Below are 12,367 nucleotides of genomic sequence, written 5' to 3' on the forward strand. Positions count from 1 at the left end.
TCAGAGGCATTCCTGGAAATAAACTGAATGTGAGGAGGTTGTGTTTTTGTGTGAAGGATGCCACCTTTCCACTTTCTAAAATTAGACTATTTTTTTGAAAGCATCAATTTTTATTTAATTTTATTTATACCCTGCCTTTATGATTTTTATAAGTACTGTAACTCAAGATGGCAAACATACCTATTTGGTCCAGTTTGGGGGGACACGTGACCGTACCTGTTCTATCCTCCACGGTGCCATCTTGGTTTTCTGTTCTGCACATGCGCAGAAAAATCTTCATTGAAAAAATGTAATTTCCCCCCCTTTTTTAATGTTGTGTGCATGCGTAGACTATTTTAAGTGCAAATACCCCACCCACCCGCCCCACCCAGTCACTCCTCTCCTTCCGGGTGGCTTCCCTGCCTAAGGTGCCACATGGTGCCTACCCTCACATGTCCACCTAGCCACGCCCATCCAGCTGGTCTGGCCTCCCAACAGTGTGAGGGACTGTGAATCAGCTACCTGTTCAAAAAGTTTGAGGACCCCTGATATACTGAAACACTGATTTATCACTATGGGGCAGACGTGGGTTCCTACCTGTTCGGTGCCGTACGGGCGAATAGGTAGTAACTCCAGCAGACACGTGACCATACCAGTACGGTGCCATCTTGGTTTTCTGTTCTGCACATATGCAGAACAATCTTTATGGAAAAATGTAATTTTTCCCTTTTTTACTATTGTGCAGACTGTTTTAAGTACAAATGCCCCACTCACCTGGCCCACCCTGCTGCTACGTGGTGCCTGCCCTGCGCCCCAACTGAGCTGCCTCCCCCTTCTGCCTACAGGTAAGTCTCACTACCCCTCCCAGAGCTTGCTGCACCCCCCCCCCCTAATCCCCCCCAGGCTCACAACCTTCCCTTCTCCTGTCCCTTCCAGGATCCCCATGAGCCTCATTTTGGCTCCCAGCAGGCTGCAGGCAGACTTGCTAGGCTCAAAATAGGGCATGGGGGGGTAGCAAGCCCTCCTTCAGCCCCCTGGGAACAAAAGCGTGGGAGGGGGGGGGCTTCAAGAGACAAAGAAAGAAAGAAATCCTCACCGTTTGGAGACGGAGCAGAGAGGTCTTCAAACTTGGGAACTTTAAGACTTGTGGACTTTAACTCCCAGAATTCAGCTCTGCTGACTGGAGAATTCTGGGAGTTGAAGTCTACAAGTTTTAAAGTTCCCAAGTTTGAAAACCTCTGCCAGCTGCTATCCTTAGCCTCAGGCAAAGCTAATCAATAGTGGCTCTCTAAGGATGCCAGATGATCAAGTTTCAAAATGTCTGGCTTTTCTTCCTCCTACCAAAGACCACCTGGGGTTCTTCACAGGGAGAAAGGGAGGGAGGAAGGAAGGAAGGAAAGAAGGAGAGAGAGGGAGGGAGGGAAGGGAGAAAAAGGGAAGGGAAAGTGAATGAGATATGGATGGATGGATAGAGGGAGGGAGAGAGAAAAAGGAGAGGAAGGAAGGACCACAAACCTGGCACCAGACGCAGCTTCAGAGGATGCTTTGAAACAGCACAGCAATCCAGGGTTGGAAGGGACCTCAGAGGTCATCTAGTCCAACCCCCTGCTCCAGCAGGAGACCTTATATCATCTTGGTTATTTTAGTGCCTCTAACAAAGAGGAGAAATCCCCAGAAATCCCCAGGCGTTGCCAACCTCTTCCCCCAAGTAAAAAGAAAAAAACCTAGAGCAAAAACTTCATGCAGTATTAAAAAGAATAGAAAAGGGGGCTGCTGTGTATTGTTTAATGAACTGCTAAATTGGCAAAATGGATGGCCAAATTGGCCACTCCCACCCAGTTACATGGCCCCCAAGCCACTCCCTCCCGGTCACATGACTGCCAAGCTACACCCACAAAATAAGCCATGCCCACAGAACCGGTAGTAAAAAGTTTTGAAATCCACCACTAGAACATACCTAATATTCCCCCCTCCTCTTATTTTCCCCACAACAACAACCCCGTGAGGTGGTTTGGGCTGAGAGAAAGGGAATGGCCCAAAGTCACCCATGTGACTTCATCACCATCATGGCAGAGCCACTATGGTACCATGGCGAAGGCATCAAGCTAGAAACTGAAAGAATGTGAGTTCTAGTTCTGGCTGAGGGATGAAGCCAGGGGGTGGGGTGGGGGGACGACCTTGGGTCAGTCCCTCTCTCTTAGCCCTAGGAAAGAGGCAGTGGCAAACCACTTCCAAAATCTTACAAAGAAAAATGTAGGGACAAGTCCAAGTAGTCGCCAGGATGCAATGCTTAACTGTGATGCATGAACATTCAAGAACTGAAGAAGATCAATTAATTGGTTTAAGATGCTTTAAGTGTCAAACTCAAATGAACTCTGGGAGCAGTAGGATCAGTGTGAGTTGAAGTTCCCGAGTCCATGTACTTCCGTTGGTCTCTTCCAGCAAGATATTTTATAATTAGCAAATTTGTTTGGCTTCATCATTCTAGGTGTCTGAAGACAAGATGAGTAATCTACTAACTGGACTGCTCCACTCACTGATATCCAACTTTTTTCGGCAGTGCATCCTCAATAAAGGACTGAGTCATAGAAACTGAGACATATTGTATAACAGTCAACAGGGGTTAAACTATCTAAATGCGATTTGTAAAAAAAAAAAGACTTATGAACGTGGCAGCTTGACCTTCAACTTATTGTGATGGGCTTGCACGCTTTCCTAAAATATTTTGGAGCCCATCAGCAAGATGCTCAGAAGGAAGGAAGACCATGTTACTCCAGACTTTTGCCCAAATAAATTCCTTGTGACTAATCACCTTGTTATGATCAAAAGGAGGAAATAAATTCAGCTTTGAAATGTAGGCACGTTGGCCATTGCAAAGGAAATATCCTGATAATGGGGTAAGTGGTGTAATGAATTAAACAAAAAATACTTAAGTTCATTATTGTCTCGCCGTACTGCGGCATAACTTTTTTTTAAAAAAAAAACAATTGATTTTATTTTCATTACAAGATAAAAATATAGGGGAAAAAATGAATGTTAGAAAACTAAGAAAAAGTGCAAATGGAAACAAAGGAATAGACTTCTCACTTTTTTCCTGGCAGTAACATACCAAAATAATAATAATAATAATAATAATAATAATAATAATAATAATAATAATAATAATAATAATAATAATAATCCACTGGAATTTGTGCAAAAATTATAATATTAAAACAACAACAAACTGGTGGGAACATAAGCCTGAAAAAGTCACCGAAAATCAGATGGTCAAGATCCTATGGGATTTTCGTATACAAACGGACAAAATACTGGCGCATAATACACCAGACATCACACTGGTTGAGAATAATAAGGTTACAATCATAGACATCGCAATACCAGGTGATAGCAGAGTTGAGGAGAAGGAACATGAAAAAGTCGCGAAATACCAGGACTTAAAAATTGAAATCCAACGATTATGGCACAAACCAGCAGTGGTAATTCCAGTGGTAATCGGCACACTGGGTGCTATTCCAAAAGCACTGGAATTACATTTAAAACAGTTAAAAATTGACAAAATCACCATCAGTCAAATGCAAAAAGCTGCACTGCTTGGATCTGCACGTATATTGCGAAAATACGTTACGACGTCCTAGGCCCCTGGGTGGGGCCCGACTAGTAATCAATGCCAAATCCGGCGAATCAACTGGCCGCTGTGATACAATCGTATAATAATAATAATAATAATAATAATAATAATAATAATAATAATAATAATAATAATAATAATAATAATAATAATAATACAGTCTCAACCTTTTGCTGTATATGTCACAATATTGGATTGAAATTTACATTGAATTGTAACTTTATAATATGATGTATCATTAGCATTTAAACCTGTGATAAATTGTCAAAAATGCATGAAGGGGTTGCATAGGTATGTTGGAAATGCAACTGGTCCTTTTTATAATCTCTGATGAACTTGTAACAAAGCTAAGACATACTGGGACCAAAATGAAGCATTACACGAGAAAGGTTGATGAACTGATTAGGGATGATCAGATAACTCAAAGGGAAATCCCTGTCAACTCTGGCATTTCAAGGAATGAATGTATTATCGACACTCAGTATCAGAACATTTATTTAAAATGGGTTCCTCATGTTCTTAGAGCAGAATTGAAAGTGTCAAAAATTGAAATTTGTCAGCAATTGTGCTATGAGATTGAAGGTGAGGAATTTCTTCAAAGTATTGTGACAGCTGATGAAACATGGAATGCTTCTCTCTCTCTCTCTCTCTCTCTCTCTCTCTCTCTCTCTCTCTCTCTCTCTCTCTCTCTCTCTCTCTCTCTCTCTCTCTCTCTCTCTCTCTCTCTCTCTCTCTCTCTCTCTCTCTCTCTCTCTCTCTCTCTCTCTCTCTCTCTCTCTCTCTCTCTCTCATCTCATCTCATCCCAAGTTTGGGCAGGAAAACTCATGGTTACAGGTTTTTTGAAGGACAAAAATTGCATTGTTCAAATGGATTTCCCTGAACCTGGCATCACTATTGAGTTAGAATACTACACGGTAACTTTGAAAACATTCAAACAATGATTAGACAAAATTCAGAAGCACGAAAAAGGAAATCGTTCTGCAACATGACAAAGATTTTTTTGTTGACATAAATAAACACAGCAGTTTCTCATATTGATATACTTGTGTATAAGGATTTCTTATATTCAGTAATAGGAAGACATGTTACTGTGACATCTCCAGGACATACCATTCTCACAATACATACATTCAAACAGATGACATGAATAGCAGCTCTTAGGCTGAAAAATTTGCAAATACTATTTTGTCCTGTATATCAGATTTGCCGATTGTTATTGACAATGCATGCTATTGACAATGCATTTTACTGCTGTTTCCCCCCCAAAATCAGAAGTTGCTATTTTACCATTCTGATCTTTATTTTCTAAGTGAAAATATTACTAGGAAATATTGAGGGTTAGCTGACCTCGGATAACTTGATTCTTTACAGATTGATCCATATCCAGCAGCAAAATGTACATGCTGTTCTTAAAAGAATTTTGAGCTAGATGGCGCCAGTTAGTTCAGATTCGGCTGTAGATAGGAATTGTATGAAAGGGCATGGCCTTTTCAAGACCGCACAGCTGGGATGCATTTCAAAAGAGCCCAAACTCTAGTTTACTGATCTTGAGACAATGATAGATGGACGGACTAAAGAACAAATATATGGTACCAATCAAGTATGTGGTTTGGGCAGAGGTGGGGTGGGAGGCCCCTGCAAAATATCATCTGGCAGCTATTTGAAATATATATTTGCTAGTTTGCATGCTGTATCTTCTGAACTGAACCAATATACTGGTTACCTTCCGCAACCATCTTGTCTGAACGGCTTTTGCATCATGTCTCTGCCCTGGGAAATATACTCTGTGTACATTCAGCGGAAACTCTGTGGGACAATTGAGAAATGACACAGGGAAAATATAGATACGGCACATGTACGTTATGGCACATTTTTCTCTATGGAGGAAATCACAACCGGGAAAGCTAATCCTAACTCGAACGTCATGCGCAAAGAAAAAGCTTCAAATGTGGTGTCAGAATTGATAGCCTGTATATCTCTGGCCATCCACAAATTCCTGGCTAATCATGGAGCCTCTTCTGTCTTTTCCATTCATAAAGTTGCAAGAACAACAAAAACGTTTCTGAACGGACATTGCCCTATACACCTTGGGGATTATACAGGAAATAATGGAATGAATGCATGCACCTGGGAAGTTTATAAAAGGCAAATAAAGATACCAGTTGTCTCCCTGCTGTTTATAGCCAGAAAAACCTTTGTTAGATTTTATCAGGTATCTTTAAACGTTCCAACAGCTGAGGTTTTCTAGAATGTCTTTTGCAGAGTTTTAATTTTGTCTACAGTATAAAGAAACCCATATATGACTTAACTTATTTTTTTGATTTGTCTGCTCTGCTTTCCAGTTATGGATCAGTTGTCTCAACTACATTGGACGCTAATTGTTCCAGTATTATTTGATTATATTGATTAGCAGGAGTGTAAAAGATTCTTGTAGGGCTCAGTGGCTAAGATACTGAGCTTGTTGATCAGAAAGTTCGGCAGTTCGGCGGTTCGAATTCCTAGCACCGTGTAACAGAGTGAGCTCCCATTACTTGTCCCAGCTTCTGCCAACCTAACAGTTCGAAAACACGTAAAAAATGCGAATAGAAAAATAGGAACCACCTTTGGTGGGAAGGTAACAGTGTTCCGTGCACCTTCGGCATTTAGTCATGCCGGCCACCTGACCACGGAGATGTCTTCAGCCAGTGCTGGCTCTTCGGCTTTGAAACGGAGATGAGCACCCCCCCCTAGAGTCAGGAACGACTAGCACATATGTTTGAGGGGAACTCTTACCTTTAAAATATTTTTATTGTCTTTCTGAACTGAAATGCCACGAATCAGTGGTCCACGAAAGACACTAGCATTAGCATTAGAAATATCTACTACTGTCCCATTTCATCCAAATTTGACAAATATGCATTAAAATGTATTTTGGGCCATTAGTCAAAAAGAGTTAACATCAGAAAGATTTACAGTTTGAAAGCATCTAAAATGAGTTCTTGCATTATCTGAAAAGATAGAAAACATTGCAAACCAAAGATACATGGTTAAAAAAATTGCTCTAAGCAAGAAATGTGGATTTTCTGGGTTCTGTGAAATAAAATAATATATCAATGCTGACTCACACTCCTGTTCATTTGTATATATTGAACATAATGTATGCTTATTCATGTATGTGTGTATCAATGAGCTCATGTATAAAAATGTTATGTTGAACGTTGGATAAAAGTTGTTAGAGGTTTTAAATTTACATCAATATCATTGCTGCTATGCTCAATTATATGTCATGCAGTAGGTCCAAATAAAGTGGCCCAGATTTATATCTATAGATTTGTGCATGCAAATATTACGTACAATGGTGTAATATCTAAAATCTTTCCATCAATGTCTGGCGAGACAAATTGGGTTAGAAAAAGTACTCCTGGGAATGATTAAGCACCCTTTCGTTTTGCTCCAAATATAATCTTCCTACTGTAAAATATATGGGAGTTAAATTAGCTGCACTTGACTACAATACATAGTGTGTTCTGAAATATAAAACTGTAGTAACAGTTACTTTCATCATATGTATGAAGTATTGATATCTTCAGAATGGGCTGTGCAAATTCTTACGTGCTGGTGGCTTTCTGATGTTCCTGTTCATGTCTTTCAGGTTCAGTTTAGAACACGGGTGTCAAACTCGCTGCGTCACGTTGCCGTCATGTGAAGTTTTTCCCTTTGTGGAGCTGGAGTGGGCATGGCCTGCACATGACAGATCTGTTCCTTAGGCAGCCAGTTTGACACCCCTGGTCTAGAACAAGGGTTTTCAAACTTTCCTTAGCAATCACATTGGAATTTGGGAACCATTTTCCTAAAATGATGTCTTGAGCCACGGTGGCACAGTGGTTAGAGTGCAGTACTGCAGGCTACTCAAGGTTGATTCAGCCTTCCACCCTTCCGAGGTGGGTAAAATGAGGACCCAGATTGTTGGGGGCAATAGGCTGACTCTGTAAACTGCTTAGAGAGGGCTGCAAAACACTATAAAGCGGTATATACGTCTAAGTGCTATTGCTATTGATGGATGTGGCCAATCACAGAACCCTTTCATAGGAGAAAGCAATGAAAGCAAAGTTACCTGTTCTTCTAAGCATGCCTCTGGAATCTCTTGGGCAATGCCAGAGACACTGTTGGGTGGACAATTAAAGCTGGCATGGTATGGCATACTAGTTTGCTATTCTTTTCTTAAGTTAAAAGAATATTTTTAAAAATAACAACTTGGACAGGGACTTGAGAATTTATTGGCAAGCTCTTTGTAATTTCCAAAGAGCCAGATAGTGGATCCAAGATTTATATCAATTACAGGTTTGTCATTCAACGGACAGAAGGGATGAATATATGTAGCCAGAATGACTTCCTCAACTCAAACGCAAGCAGGAGACAATCTCAGCTTCTGTGTACATCTGAAATTGTCATATCAGGGATCTGGAGTCTGCAACAATGCTGTGACTTAAAAAAAAACATTAGTTTCAGTAAATGCCTACATTTTAGACACATCTTTTCTTAATCTCTGGAATATATGCCATCAATTAACAAATCAAAGAACGGAACTGCTGACTTTTGGCAATAACAATTTTCAACACCATCAAGTTTACTTCTTTTTCTTTGTCTTAAACTAAAACAATAATGTGGCAAAGGATCAAGGGAAGAAAATCATTCTTCGTACCTATTTATCATAGTTGCTAGAATAGATGCAAAGTGATTTTTTTTCATTCTTGACGCAAGGCTTTCTAATGGAAATCAGCTGCCAAACTATGACAGATCCATGAGTACTTAATGGCAAAAATGATTGCTCTTAAGCTCATTCCTGTGCCATGTGCAATCCATTACTTCATTAGCACTGAGCAGGTAGATTAATTAACTGTTTTGAAACCACTCTTGTGCATGGAAGTTTGTGTATAGTTGAGAAATCTGCAGTATGAACTTAGGCTAGGATTTATTTATTTTTTTCTTTCAAGGTAATTATTAGTAGTTAATTGACACAATTATTGTTCAGTATAGGGTTGAATACAATAAATAACATTTCCAGATAGGAGAACAAATGATTTTTCAGAGTGACACCTAATGCGGCTTCTATATGCACATTGAGAGGCAGTCAGGAAATAGTCCGTATAGAATTGCAATGATGGGAAATGATTAAAGGTAAAGGTTCCCCTTGCACATATGTGCTTGTCGTTCCCGACTCTAGACAGTGGTGCTCATCTTTGTTTCAAAGCCAAAGAACTAGCGCTGTCCAAAGACATCTCCGTGGTCATGTGGCCCACGGAACGCTGTCTGTACAGGTAGATGTCTACAAAGGGACCTGGTCTACAACTCTCACCTATTTCAATCATTGTGGCTGAAGGCCTGAATGCAGATTGAGGAATGATGCTTTAGAGCAGAAGTCCTTCTTTCCATTGGCCTGATTTGTATGGCATTTCGAACCTAGTTGTTAAAAGATGGCTGATGCCACAGCCTGGCTTGAGATTTGTGAGATGAAATGGATCCTTCAGGCCTTTTTAAGACTTAGGCAACACAATTTAAGATGGCTAAACACACGGAAAGTATTTGTATTCCTGTGGGGTGATATTTCCAGGGTATAATTACACCTTCAGGTTATTTTGGTGTGCTAGTAATAGAAAGAGACTCCCCCTGGATCGGAACGGACAGACTCATTCCTTTCAAATAGTCGTATTTCTTCCAGGTCTGGACAGGGGGAAAAAAAAAGCAAGTTTACTACCTAGCACAGTTCATATTCCTCTTAACTGCTATTGTTTCTGGTGGAAACAGACATCTTCATCAAGTTCCATCTAAGAAGTTAGATTTCCTTCATTACATGGTTCCACCTGGGCCTTTCCAAATGGCTGTTCTTCTACAACTGCAAGGAAGAGAGCAGTGAAGTCCCTTCGCACTATTTCTTTGCAACCAATTACCCAGCAAATCAATTTCATCTGATTTCCCTCACGATGCTCCTATTTCTTGAGAAAGTACCTAGTAAAGGAACAAGGGTGAATGTAATATAATATGAATTCTATAAAGAAATATGAGATGTGTGTTGGCTGCCCTCAACCTGCATTCAGTTCTGGTCGCCACGATGTAAAAAAGATGATGAGACTCTAGAAAGAGTGCAGAGAAGAGCAACAAAGATGATTAGGGGACTGGAGACTAAAACATATGAAGAACGGTTGCAGGAACTAGGTATGTCTAGCTTAAGAGAAAGAAGGACGAGGGGAGAAATGATAGCAGTGTTCCAATATTTCAGGGGTTGCCACAAAGAAGAGGGAGTCAAGCTATTCTCCAAAGCACCTGAGGGCAGGACAAGAAGCAATGGATGGAAACTAATCAAGGAGAGAAGCAACTTAGAACTGAGGAGAAACTTGCTGACAGTTAGAACAATTAATCAGTGGAACAGAAGTTGCCTCCAGAAGTTGTGAATGCCCCAACACTGGAAGTCTTTAAGAAAATGTTGGATAGCCATCTGTCTGAAACGGTATAGGGTTTCCTGCCTAGGCAGGGGGTTGGACTAGAAGACCTCCAAGGTCCCTTCCAACTCTGCTATTGTATTGTATTGTATTGTATAACCACTGATAATTCCCTTCCATTGGAAGAACTTGGTGTCTTCCATATCTTACCTTTTTTGTCTAAAAAAAGTAACTTGCACTTTGCAAACCCTGTCTCAGAGGAGAATTGATCCATTGCTTTTCCATAGTTGTCATATACTGGGATCCCCACCTTCCTTGTATCTTGACTGTAACAGCCTCATTTGTTGCTCAACAATTCACTACTGCCTAAATCATTTGGAGTCCTTTTAATCTTACTTACTAAAATGCATTTAACATTTTGTTTTTCACTCCTACAGATTTTATTGCAGTACCTCACTGACTGAAATGTCTGTCAGCATGCTGAGTAATTTGTTGTTATCAGCCATGCTGACCAACTCATTGATCAGCCCAGTTCTGGATGAGGTTTTTTCCCTCTTTTTGTCTCATCACCACTAAGTCTGCCTGAAATTGCCATTATTTTTTGCTTCCTTTTTCCTGTCGGGGTGGTAGTGGGTTTCATACTTAATGTATCAGCCAAAAACTAGGCATAGTCCCTCTTGCAAGTAAGACCACTGATGCCTCAAGGGATTGATAGGAATTGAGGAGAATTCTCCAGCTATGCCCCCATTCCTTTGAATTAAAGAACAGGGCACCTTCTCAATTCCTTGGGCATAATCTCAGCACAGTACGTCTGCTTTATTTGGATTTTTAGACTCACTTGGCTGACCTGGCCCTTCCAGGATGAAGAGTGGAAATTTGTGAAAACCCTTGTGAAAATTCAAATATGGTTTCCAACAGTGACGTGTGGTGAGGTTTATACCTGGTAAGGCAGCAATTTTTTTAGACTTGTGGACTTCAACTCCCATAATTCCACAGTCAGGCATGCTCAGTTGCGACGTGCCACCCTCCGCCCTGGGATTCGGCCACAGCACCGCCTGCCAGAGCTGTGCGGAATCCAGGGCGCGCTTGTCAGGCGAGGGCAGTGCAGATGGGGAGCAGATGGAGTGGAGGAAGCCTCTCCCCCCCCTCGACTCTAGGGCAGCGAGTTATTCGATAGGAAATTTGCCTCTTGGAAGGAATGACTCTGCTTGGCTCCTGCTTTGTCTCTCCTGCCTCTTCGCTTCTCCGTTCGGTCGTTGGGCGGCAGATCGAAAGTGGGAGCCAAGCTGGGTCATTCCTCCCAAAAGGCAAGTTTCCCATCGAATGACTCGCTGCCCTGATGATGAGAGGTTAGGCTGTGCCTCATTTGCCTCACCTGACTGCACGTCACTGGTTTCCAATAGAAAATGGGGAGGAAAAAAATCAAGATAGTTTGCCTATAATAAACAATTCATTTGATTTTTACCATCTCTACCTCTTCACAAACTAACAATCTATGCCTTTTCTCCTAGAAATTTCTCCTAGAACAAGGAAAAAATTTCTGACAATTAGAACAATTAATCATTGGAATGATTTGCCTCCAGAAGTTATGGCTGCTCCAACACTTTTTAACAGGTTTTTAAGAAGAGATTGGACAATTGTTTGTCTGAAATGATATAGGGTCTCCTGCCAGAGCATGGGGTTGGACTCGAAGACTTCCAAGATCCCTTATAACTCTGTTATTTTGTTAAATAGAATCATTTGCGATTCTCCTGTTACCTTTGGAAGGGTAGCTTCCAGAAAACTTTTGAAGCCGTGGCTTTTCATGACAGTGAGAATAAAAACTGTGTTTAATTTGCGGGGGGGACGGGGACGGGGACGGGAAGCCCAGCCATGTCACACTCATTCTTTTTTTAAAAAATAAAATTTTTATTTTTATTTTTTCGTTTTCAAAACAAACACAACACATAAAATCTTCTTTTTTTGCATATTGCAGAAAATGTATCAGATGGTTACAAAAGACTTTCGTGCATCTCTTCCACAGTCATCAAGCATAATTCATATTAACTCAAGTGTTTTAACTCAGATATATTTATACATGTTACCATCATCATACCTCCATTTTCATTTGACTATAATTGTCTAGACGTCCTTCATCATAAAATATACCAAAATTTAATACATAACCACATACTAGCATTTCATTTACTATTTCTAAAATCCTCCAATAACACTGAATCTTTATATCCTATTCTAGCTAAACATCCATAATATTCAATAACAAAATTTTCTAATCCTTCTTTCCAAATTATTATTTGCAATTTACATTCAATTTCCTTATGTTGTACCCATGCCTATATA

The sequence above is a fragment of the Natrix helvetica genome (assembly GCF_964273705.1).
Source record: "Natrix helvetica genome assembly, chromosome: 1".
NCBI classification, from domain to species: Eukaryota; Metazoa; Chordata; class Lepidosauria; order Squamata; family Natricidae; genus Natrix; species Natrix helvetica.